Source organism: Pteropus medius, unplaced genomic scaffold, assembly GCF_902729225.1.
Source record: "Pteropus medius unplaced genomic scaffold, Ma_sr-lr_union100, whole genome shotgun sequence".
Lineage (NCBI taxonomy): Eukaryota > Metazoa > Chordata > Mammalia > Chiroptera > Pteropodidae > Pteropus > Pteropus medius.
The window spans coordinates 17,425,369-17,437,729 of NW_024342471.1; positions in this window are offsets into that span (position 1 = coordinate 17,425,369).

Here is a 12,361-nt window from a genome sequence, read left to right on the forward strand (position 1 = left end):
TTTTCGTCTGTGTACAAAGGCGAGACTTTGTGTATCTGTTCACCAGTATTCCCCAGGCCACTACAGGCCTGGGGCATACTAGTTGCTCAATAAATATTTGTCCAATGAATGCCATTTTCTTCTTACATCAAGTAGTTTCTCTACAAGATCTCCACTAGAACAACCATGGCCCTAAGATGGATTTTGCACCATCTCGCACAATCTATTAGGTTTGAACCACATGAAGTTATAATTTGTACATGAATAAAAAAGCGGAATAGTGGCAGTTTCATCCACAGCAATATGAAAAAATATAATCAACTAATTCTCGAGATCCTTCAACTGTTTACTGCACTCCAGCCACTCTGACCTACTTTGGGGTCCTCAAAATGTGCCACCTGTTGCTTGCCAAACCCCTTATGGACTTTTACACATGCTGCTTCTGCTTCAGACCCAGGACCAAATGTCGCCTCCTCCAGGAGGCCCCCTGGGATCGCATCGTGTCACAACAGCGGCTTCATTTCCTTCCCAGTACTTAGCATGTCCTAAGCTGAGAGACGAAGTGTCATATTTGCTTTTCAAGGCAGGATACTCGTTTTCATACACACTGTTGTAACCCCAGAGTCTAGAGTACGTCCCTCATTTGGGAGTCCCTCAATGTTTATTCATTTGAGTGAATGTAAATTCCTTGAGCTCCACTCCATACTTTTAAACCAGGTTGCTTATCAAATTACTGGAGTGACTTCTATGGGCTAAACCCTGCGTCCATGTCCCTCCTCGTTACATCAGCCACAGCATCTTCACCTGGTTACAGAAGCTAACCCAGGCCAGGTACCATTCTAAGCACATTTTACCTATTAATTAATTTAATCCTCGCCCACAACTCTATGAACCAAATGCTAATTTACCCTCATCGGACAGATGAGGAAACTGAGGTGCAAAGAAAGGAAGTTTACGCCTCTGAGAAAGGAAGACACTGATAAGAAAAAAGAAATCTAAGCCCACTCGACCTCTAAAATTCCAAGAAATTCAAACGCTGTGGAGAAAGGGAACCAAAAGAGACAGGAAACACTCAAAGGCGATCAGGAACCAAGCTGGTGACAACAAAAACCACACCAAGGCAAAAAAGAAATCCCAGATACGGGGCCATGTGACCGAAACTCAACTCTCAGGTGCTTCTCAGGCGACCGAACCTTGCTCCCCGCCCCCCAGTATTTCTCATCCAATTCTGCAAGCCCCAAACCTGGACGTCACCCCTAAGCTCTCCCTCTCCCACTTCTCATCCCGGAGGCCCGTGGGATTTACCTTCTGAGTGTCTTCCACTGTCGGTTCCGGCTTCGTAGCACCATTCTGCAGAGCTGGTGACTTGCTCAGAGCCACCATTATCTGTTTATCTGGGCAGGAAGGGAACAGCCTCCCACCAGCCCCAGGCCCCAGTCTGCTCCCATCCCCCACCCTCAGCAACCAGAGGGATCTTTTGAAATTTCAATTTGGACCAGGACACATGCCCATCCCCCAACCTCCACCTCAAAAACCTTCAGAGGTTTCCCATTGTTCTCAGGCTAGTCTCAAATTCCTAACCCAGCCTTAGGGGGCAGCGGTGGGGTGGGAGGGGGGTCGGGGGGCCTGCAGGAGTCCCTTCTCCAACTTCAGCTCGGGTCTCTGAGCTCCAGACAAACCCTAACCGTCTTGGAAGGCTCTGAACCAGGCTGCCTTGAGTTCAGATTCTGATGCCGCCATTCATTCGCTCACTGTGTGACCTTGTGCAAGTGACTTAACCTCTCTGGGCCTATAAATGTGGATAATAACACCTCCCAGAGCGTAGTCTGAATTAAACTAGTCCCTGTGGTAAAAGTGCTTATTTTCAGTGTCTTGCACCACTCAGCTATCTCTGTTGTTATCAGGTAACTCCTATTCATCCTTCAAAACACACCACAATATTCATTTCTTCAGGGTAGCCTTCCTGGACTCGCTTCTCAATAAATCAGATCCCTCTGCTATATATATATATATATATATATATATATATATATATATATATCCCCTCATGGTGCTTATGGCAATCGTAATTTTATACTTGATACATATTTAATAACTGGGTATAAATTCCTATGATTGATTTTTTATTTGGTGTGTTTTGTCAATTCTCTATCTCCCTGGCACACGGTAGGTGTTCAGAGATAATTTGGTGATTATTGAACAGGGACTGGCTGAATAAATCAACTGTGAGGATGCCTGAATCCCCAGTTTTCAAGTCAAATTAGAAAACTGAAGCCCTCCGGGGCTCACCAGGTTCCAAACGGAAGCTACAGTCATTAGTATGTAAAGCAAATTGGGAGGGGCCCAGAGCAGCAGCAGGGGAGGGGCGGTCACCTAAAAGCTGAGGTCTCCACCAGGAGCAGCTGAGGACCTGAAGGCCCCCGGGAGAAGAGGCGGGTTACCCCGTGAGGGGGGTTACCCCGTGAGGGGGGTTACCCCGTGAGGGGAGTTACCCCGTTTGCCGGAGGCTGCAGAAATTGCCCGGGTTCTGAGCCCTCCCATCTTTCCCCTTTCGCACTGTCCTTACGTCCAGCCCCCCACCCCTACCCCGCCCCAGCTCCATCCTCAGCTCCGTGGCTCAGATCTCTTATGGCAGCTCTGCCCTAGGCCTCCACCAGCCTGACATCAGAACTCCTTTAGGGTGGCCAAGTCTAGCAAATAAAAATACAAGATGCCCACTTAAATTTGAATTTCTGGTAAACAATGAACAATTTTTTAGTCTAAGTACATCCTGCATTTAATCTAGCACCCCTGACTCGCTGGCCGCATCAAACTCCCTGGCAGTGGCTTCTCTGTTCCTTTTCTGTTTTGGAATCCTGAGCCTCCTGGGACCCATAATTCAACCTGTCTGCACTGTTTCTGCCTCTAGGTAAAGGAGGAACTCCTAGAAAATAACCCACCCAGTTCTTAGTATTCAATATGGATGCCATAAAGAACAGCCATTCTTCCACTCTGTTTTAATGGATGCCATTTCCTGGGGCCTCTCCACAGCCATGGATGGCTGAACCCATTCTACAGAGGAGGAAAACTAAGAACAAGAAGCAAAGTGTTCCGTCTTTGGGATTCTCATGCTATAACTCTTCCCGAACATAATCAGATGGGAATGAACAATAAACTGTAAGCCGCAAGAGGACAGGGACATGGCTTTGGTTTCTATGATGGACTCCTAGAGCCCAGCACAGTGTTTTAGCTGGTGCTTCATAAGTAGTCGTGGAATGAGCGAATATAAATCCACCAGTCTCCATAACACAGAAAACGAATTCATTCTCTCTCTCCCTCTCTCCCTCTCTCCCTCTCTATCTCTCTATCTTAAACTCAGGTCTGTTTTCCTGTGTTTTCTCTATAGCCCCAGCTACGTGGGAAGGAAATTAGGATTAAATCAGATTTCTGGCTTTTCTCCCAAAATAAAGCAAAATAACAAAATGTAATGTGAACAGGGAAAAACCATGACCATGGGAATACCGAAACAGCCACACTGGTTGTTTTCTAGCTGGGGAGAAGGAACTTCAGAGAATTTGATTCAGCACAGTTGCAGCCAGCATTCATAAAACACCAGCCGTGCCCTCCCATTTGCTGGAAATGATTAGGAGAGAAAATGAATTCCCAGGAGGAAAGGATTTTCTAGGGTATTGGAGGAGGAGTGTTGAATCCAACCCAGAGAACCCTTTGAGAATATGGAGCCACCTGGACACACTGATTAACTCTCTTTGCCAGGCGCCCAGCAGGTAAACAGGGCACCCATGGTACCTGTTCTTAATTGCTCCCACCTGGACTTGAAGTTGGACATGAACTTTGGGGTCTGACTTAGGGAATTCTGTTTCTCACTTATGTTTTCTTTATTTGGTGATAAGGCTAGGACGGCCATGGGGATGGTAAAGGGAGTCTAGCGTTTGAGAGAACAGGTTGATTGGGACGTCCCTGTGCTCTTTATAATTAACCAGAAGTGGCCTGCATGTGTTATTAGATTCACTGGGTTCTCATCTTTGGGGTATCCCTCCCATGGCCAGTGCCAACCTCATAGATCTCAACCTAACCAGTAGACCTTTCTCCGTGGATTTCCCCTAACAACATGCTCATCTGGAAAGATCCTTCAGCTTGAAGGTCACTTACTCAGAGAGGCCTTCCCTAATTGCCTCATCTAAAGGTGCTGCAGCCACACCAGGCAGTCACGCTCTATGACATCACTCTATGACATCTCCCTGTTGTATCGAGCTCTGTGACTGTCAACAGTCACACCATAGGCTGTTCTTTGTTGACTCATGAGTCCCTTGGTCTCCCCCAACTAGGCCTCCAGCCTAGTTGGATGCTATCTGGCTAGTTCATTCTGGATCCCCAGCCCCAGAGGCTGCTAGACCCACAGTTGGCACTGAGTTAGAGCCTATTAAAAGGATGAATAATAACAACTTATATTAACTGCCTGCTAATTGTGTGCGAGGCATGCCTCTTAGCTTTTCTCATAGATTAAGTCGTTGACTCTTCGCAATATCGTGAGGTATGCTGTTCCCTCTGCCTGGAACGCTTCCCCTCTGCCTCAGAAATTCTCAGAACTCACACTCCCTTTTCATTCAGGTCTCTGCTCAATTCAAAGAGGCCTTCCCTGACCCCCTTCCCTAAAGTAGCACCTTCTCATTCCTTACCCTGATGTTAGAGATTGAACTGTGACCCCCAAAAAAGATTGACATTCTAACCCCACCCCCAGTAGCTCGGAATGTGGCCTTATTTGTAAATAAATGCCTTTACGGAGGGAGGTAATCAAGCTAAAATAGGGTCATGGGATGGGCCCGACTCCACTATGAAATTCGGACACAGAGACGGACGGGCACAGAGGGAAGACACACCGGGAAAAGGCCTGGTGACGCTGGAGGGCAGGAGCGAAGCATCAGCGAACCAAGCGCGCCGTGGATTGCCGCAAACCGCCGGAAGCTGGAGGAGGCGAGCACTCTCCCGCACCCGCTTCAGAGGAGCCCGCCCCTGCCCGCACCTCGGTTTTGGACTTCGGGTCTCCAGAACCGCGCGACAATAAACCTGATGTCTTGCTGTACTGGAAAGCCGATAGATCTGCCTTGTTTTTCTCCCTTGCTCTGATCACCACCTGCCATTGCATGTATTTTTCATGTATGTATCCGCAGCACCCACACTGGCATACAAGTCTCAGGACGCCAAGGCCTTGCTTGCATCACGCATCTGTTACAAGGCCTGGTGTTTATTTGTTCTTTCGAGAACTATTTATTGAGTGCCTACTATGTGCCTGTGCCAGGTCCTGCTGTAAATGCTGGGGAGACAGCTGTGAATGCATACAGATAAAAATCCTTAGCTCTTTGAAGTTTACATTCTATTAAGAAGAGACAGATGATAGACAAGAAACGATGATGAGTGCTATGGAGAAAAATATGACAGGAAGGGAGATGGGGAGTTTGGTATGGGCAGCAGTGATAATCAGGGTGGACAGAGGCCACAGTAAGGAGGTGACAGTTAAGTCGAGGCTTGAACAAGGTGAGGCATGGGAATGTCATGGGTAGGCCAATGGTTCCCAACCTGGGCGATTTTGCCCCCAGGGGACATCTGGCAATTTTTGGAGATATAGAGGTGCTACTGGCAGCTGGTGGGTAGAGGCTAGAAATGCTGCTAACCATCCTGCAACGCACAGGACAGTCCCCACCACAAAGGATTATCTAGCTCCAAATGTCCACAGCACGAGGCCAAGAAGCCAGAAGGTAGAGGGAAGAGGAGCCCCACTCTGACGGTGCCCAGCACGAGCTCACCGCGTTGGCAGGTTTTATGCCACGGAAAGAAATCGTGGTGGGTGAGGTCAGAGGGCACTGAGGAAGAGAGGAACAGGAAGGCCTTTTAGGCCACATTAAGGAGCTTGGTTTTGACTCTAAATGAGACAGGAAATCACTTTTCAGGAGAGGAGACCCAGACTGACATGTTCAAAAAGGTTAACTCTAGCTGGGGGGTCGAAGTAGACTGAAAGGGGTGAAGGCGGAAGTAGGGAGACCGGTGGGGAGGTCGCTGGAATATTCCAGGCCTGAGGTGAAGGCAGCTCAGACCAGGGTGGAGGCGGCCGGAGGTGGAGAGAAGAAGGGATGAGTTTCAGATCTCCTTGGAAAGTCCAGCTGGCAGGGTTTGTGTAGGGTGGGAGGGGCCCAGGTTACTTCCAGCTCTTTTGGCCTGAGTAGTTGGGAGGACGGAGTTGGTGCCAGCGGAGATGGGGACAGCCAGTGGGATGAGCAGAAGGGGTGGACGTGTGAGGGAATAAAGAACTATTGGTCGTCCAAGTGACGAGGTCAAGGGAGCAGTTGGACGATGTAGTGTCGGGGGAGGTTTGGGCTTGGAGGTATAAATACCATCAGCATCTAGATGGTATTTAAAGCCACGATACAGGATGAGATCACCTAGAACTTGGGGTTCCAGGGACAAGAGACAGGACTAAGGGCCAATCCCTGGGACTCACCACAGTTAGAACGTTTGGCTATGACAATGACCAACGAAGATGACAAGACGTTTCCAGTGAGGTGGGAGGAGAACCAGGACGTGGAGATCCCAGAACCCCAGAGAACAAAGTATTCGAAGGAGGAGGGAGTGACCGCTTCATCAAATGGTCCTGACCAGTCAAGTCGAACAAGGTCTGAGAGCCGACCACTGGACTTAGCAACATGGTAGTCACAGGTGACTGGCACGCAGAAGAACTTGATAAATCTTCGCTGATGGAATGTCTCAGATGACCTCAAAAGGCTGCTACTTCGAACCATGAGAGAGGAGCAAAGAAAGAGATATGAGTTCAAGCCTGGCTCAGGCATTTTCTAGTTGTGTGACCTTGGACAACTTCCTGCCCGCCCCAGTTACTCCCCAGTGTTGTCAGAGTAGATGAGATCATGAAAAGTAAAGTGCTTCTCAGCCTTGTAAACTGTGAAGTGCCTTCATGTAGGCCAGGGATTGTTGTTGAATGAGCTTTATGTAAAGACACCTCCACTGAAATCAACTCGTCGAGGTCGCTGAGTTCTGCTGACATCACTCGACAGAGAACAGATCGAGAATTCTCAACCTTTCAAGAATGGTGCCTCTTTGTTAGTATGAGGTCCAAACCTTACCGCTTCCTGACAAAGATATAATGCATGTATTATATTAATTTAAGAACTATTTTCAATAGGAAATGCATGCACATGGTAAAGAATTCAACTATAGAAATGTATGCAGAGAAACACTGTCTCCCTCCCTTCCCTGACCCTTTGATGACCTCAGAGGCAATTCCTGCTGCCAGTTAGCAGAGGCGCCTGTGCATACCAAGCACGGTGCCCTCCCCTCCTCCTTCCATCGACACAAGCAGTGACATGCCACCTACGCCACTCTGCTCCTCACGTTTTGCACTCATCCGTCTGTCCGGAAGCATTGCTCCCTATCAATCCACATAGAGCCATTTTATTCTTTTTAAATGGTTCTGGAGTAGTGACCACTGTGCTGTTGTATCCTAATTTATTTAACCATCTCCTATCGATGGAAATTTGGATTGTTTCTGAAAGTCTTTGGCTATTACGCAAAACGCAACAATAAATATCCTTATTCATCTGTCTCGAACAAGGGTTATCTGTAGGAAAAATTCATGGCAGTGGAATCGCTGGGACAATGGGTCTCAGTACATTTAAGCTTTAGTACAAATTTATGCGAAAGTCCGTGTGTATTTAAAATGTGCTGATATTGTCACAATGCCAACATGCATGCTTTTCCATGGTGGATGAGAGAAGAAACATGAAGGCAAATTTTCAGGAGCTTCATTCTGTGTGTGCTGGGGTGGTGGTAGATTTTGGGGCTCTACAATCCCCGAGACCTGAGATCGCTGGGTACTTCCGGAGGAAGTCTCCAGCCTGGGGCTGGACATTCTAAGGAACAGATGCTCATCGTTTTGACAGAGCTGGGGCCTGCGTGCTGGGAAATGCCAGGCAGAACTGGATTTAACCATTCATTAGCAGGATAGATATTTATCAGACCCATACAGTATTAGCTCTGTTCAGCCCTTAGGACATGCAAAGAGATATTCCTCAAAAAAAACAGAGCCTGGCGGGAGGAGATCAAGTCAGATCTCAAGAAGATAATTAAATTACAAAGCTAGAGAGCAATAAAAATGCCAGTATGCTAGGTAGCAGGTACAGAATACTGTTTTTTTGTAAGGTATTGGGTGAGCCAAGATGTCTCAATTTGCGGTAATAGGTACCACTTTTTTTCTACTCTCCAGTAGCACCAAGTGTCGGGTAAAGTGGTGTCATCGCATGTAAATGCCAGAACAATCGCCTAAGATTGGAGCGATTGTTGTCTCCAGCTAGAGATGGGGAAACTGAGGCTCGGAGAGACTCATCCAGTGTCCCAACGTCGCCCGGCAAGTTAAAGGCAGAATCAGGATGTGAAGGCTGTTCTGTTCTTCCTGATCCCAAAGCCCACTTGAAATGCTCTGCTCCGTACCCAAGCAGAACTTCCTGGAATGGGTCGAGCCTGACCTGGTAGAACAGGTCAGACTCAGAACTTCAGAAAGTACCAGGAGGCCACTGCCTGGCAGGGTCCACTCAAAGCGTCAGACAGATTTCAGGGGGCAGGAACAGTTCCCAGTTCTCTTCCAGTGCCTGAGAAGCTACCACCTGGATGAAACATGAGACAAGCCAGACACAGAAGGGTAAGTGCTGTCAGATCCCACATGTAGGAGGCGCCTAGACAGGCAAATTCAGGGACAGAGGGTGGAGGGCGATCGCCAGCCTGGAGGACGGGGCAGCGGGGATCAACGTTTGCCGGGCGCGGAGCTGCCCTTTGGGAAGATGAAAAAGTTCCGGAGGAAGATGGCAGAGACGGTGACACAGCAGTGTGACCCGGCTGAATGCCACCGCCCCTTCACTGAACACGGTTAGAATGGTCCCTTTTATGTTATGTATGCTTTCCCAAGCTGTTAAAACATCGCTGGAGAGTCGTCCTTGCCTCCTCTTGTGTTCGTGTGTACGTGGAGACACACACACACAATCCAACAGTAGACTAAGGCTTTCACCTCGAAATCAGTCTGAGCCCAGCTTCTCCTCAGCACCTTCCCTGCTCCCCACCGCAGCCTGAGCTCACGCCACCGCCATCGCCATCGTGGGCCTGTCTTGTCCTCTGCTCCCCACGGGGCCTCCCTGTGAGCCTGGCCACGACAGATCCATTTACTTCCCCATTTCAGTGCTATTTTCCTGGAAAAGCCTCCTCTGACCACCCCAACTAAGTTAGCACCCCTCTCCCCAGTTTTATTATTTATTTATTTTTATTTTTTTACGCCTACAGCACCTGGTCTTCCTAGGTGGTCTCCCATCCGAGTACTAACCAGGCCTGACCCTGCTTAGCTTCCGAACTGCTTCTTTCCTGAGCAAGGTAGGAGAGAACCTGCTTGACAATCTTCTAGGCATTGAGGTGCTGCTCTCCTGCTTGAGTGTATCCCAGGCTGGAGTGAGGACAAGGGGATGACTCGGTACCAACGAAGCAGACGTTCACGACCCCCTGGGGATGGCAGAGCAAGAGGGTAGAAGGAACCGAGGTGCCTAAATGACGATGCGGTGCAGAGCTGCCTGTCTGGCTAGACTGAAACCAGTATCCCTTCCTGCTTCTGTGCTACACGGGTCTGGGAGCCAGCTACCTGCTCCAGGAAATACCTGTTCCTGGAATGTATGACTGTGAACCAACCAAAATAGCCGACTTATCAAAGCTAATAAGTTGCTTGTCCAGACTCACTGCAAAATCCTTGCTTTGCTGTGCCCACCAGTCAAAAACTATATATATGTCAAACTCCGCCAATTCTAACCAATTCCCTGTCTTGCAAGACCTCTCTTGAAATCACCTGGTTAAAGACCCAACAACCCTTTAAGAATCCTCCCTAGATTCCATCCTTCTGAGATACTGCTGACTCTCTCCACATACTTTTGCTTGAATAACTGGTTTTTCCGGTGATGGCGTTGAGGAGTCAAACGCTGACATTGGAATCTCTTTTTCACAGCGATCTAGTTTTCATCCTAACAAAGGCACTGCCTGTTGATACAGAAAGAAACTTATATGGGCAAGTCGATTCTGATGACAGCCTGTTGAGCATAAATCATACACTGTGAGATTGCCCTAGAAAACCCCTTCCTGACAGCGCAGTAGACACTACACACTGTCTCTCAGTTGGCTCAATCTGACCAGCTCCCTTTCTCCTCCTGAACAAAATAACCCTTGAACTCCAGATGAAGCAGTTGTTAAAAGGTAAATTGTATGCAAAACATGCATCTTTCATTGCTAGAATCACACTTACTATAAGGAATAGACTGGGCTGACCAAGTCTTTTTGGTTTGCCCAGGATCCTTCCAGTTTTAAAACTGAAAATCCTGCATCCCAAGAACCCCTCGGTCTCAGGCAAACTGGGACAATGGGTCACTTTAAAAGAAAGCCACCCTGGGCAAGGCACACTGGGACCAAGGCTGATCTGAGGACCAGTGGGTACAAGTGTCCATCACTCCCTTCCTCAAGATCAAGTGGGATGGTGGACAGACTCTCAGGAACACAATTTTAATTAGTGAAGTATAGACAAGACATTCCTAGAAGGACGCACCGGAAATGGGAACCTGAGGCTGCTTCTGGGAGTCAGAGCCTGGGGCGTGGGTTGCAAGGGGAGAAGGGAGACCACTATTTGCTCTTTTGATTTTGTACTATGCGTACGTATTGGTTATCTAAGAAAATACTCCCATTCAGGAATAAAATGTTAACACACTTAGGTTTCTTTGCAAAGTATGCAGATCGCTGTTTGGTTAGATTACAGGGCCTTAGAGTGAGGATCCACCGCTTTGTCTGTTAAGCACTAATGAATTCTCTAAGTTAATCTGCTTTTCTGACCTGAAGTTCTAAATTTCTTGAGTGTAGACATCACCTACACAGTTCCTTTGTTTGCTCCGTAGGCCCTTTTGAGGTACTTGGTAAACTGTTCCTCTGTTCATTCATTCTTGGAAGCAATCGGGTATGGACTTTGAAAAGTTTGCCTCGAGGGCCCACAATTTAAATTTCTTCTGGTGGCTCCACTATAAGCCCACGGCACACTGCTTATTAATCATTCTCTCACCTCCCTGGCATGCATTTATATTTTTATATATTAATTTGTTCTTGCTTAAGGGAAAGAAAATTCTGTTGCTGTTAACAAAATGTAGGCTTTTTTAATAAACCTGCCTGTGCCCTGCCGCCTCCTTCATTCTGAGTGGGCTCTACCCTAGCAATTCAGAAGGCAGCCTCTGGAACAGCACTGGAAGTGGGGAGAGGCCAGCAAGGCCCAGGGCCCCTCACATTTAAGGAGGTGCTTGCCCTCAGGCACCCAGTCTGCACTAGCACATCCCCCAGCGTGAGCACCTCCTTAATGCTGCCTTCTGGGTGTCTGCTTGCCCCACCTTGTCCCAGCCCAGCTTTCCAGTGCAGGGCTGAAGAGTCTTGGCTCTGTAACTGACCAGGAGATGGCCAGGCCCAATGACGTTTAATGTCCTAAGGTCTCGGGATCTTCAGCGATGAAGTGGGCAACTTGATGAGTGTTGAGATGGTGCTTCTAAAAAAATTAGCACTGTGCTCCTCACACAGTAAACGCTCAACTGTTTGCGGTCTTCTATTTATTACCATGGATAAAGATGGACCAGAACTGCAAGCAAACGTCATTGTTCGGGAAGGTCTGGGAAGAGCTAGGGCTTACGGAAGTTCTCGTGCTCTGCGTCATCGCGAGAACCCTACGCGAGGAAGAACTCTGTGTATAATAAGGCTCTATGGTTCCAACTTCTCCTTTCGTTAACTTCCTTTTCCCTTAAATATGTGCAGAGTGCGCACATAGATAGCTCGGCATGTCTGCACGCTCTGGGTTGCAACCTTTTTCTTTTTCCCAAATAGATCCTTTTGGGGATGAAACACTTAGTCGATATTATTTTTCAGTCGACACCATTTCTTCCCAGGGCCAAGCCTCGCCCCTACCCCCAGTAGCTTTTCCTCTTTCATCCTACAGACACAAGAGAAGCTGTAGCAGTTCTGAGTCTCCAGAGGAGGAAACCGGGCTCGATCCCCAGATCGCTGTGACCTCAGCACTTCCCTCACTACCCGCACGCCGGAGACGTCATTATAAATAGCAAGATGGTGCTTCCTGTCTGGTGATTGTCAGTCCTGAGTGGTATCACCTGAGTTTTTTAAAACAGATGTCTCCAGAAATTCCGGATTAATTGGTCTGGGGAGAGAATCAGGCATTGGTATAGTTTTGAAAGAGCCCCAGCTGATTCTAATGTGCAGCCAGGGTTGGGAACCCTGGCACTCAAAGCTTTAAATGAGCTCTGAAGAGAACTCA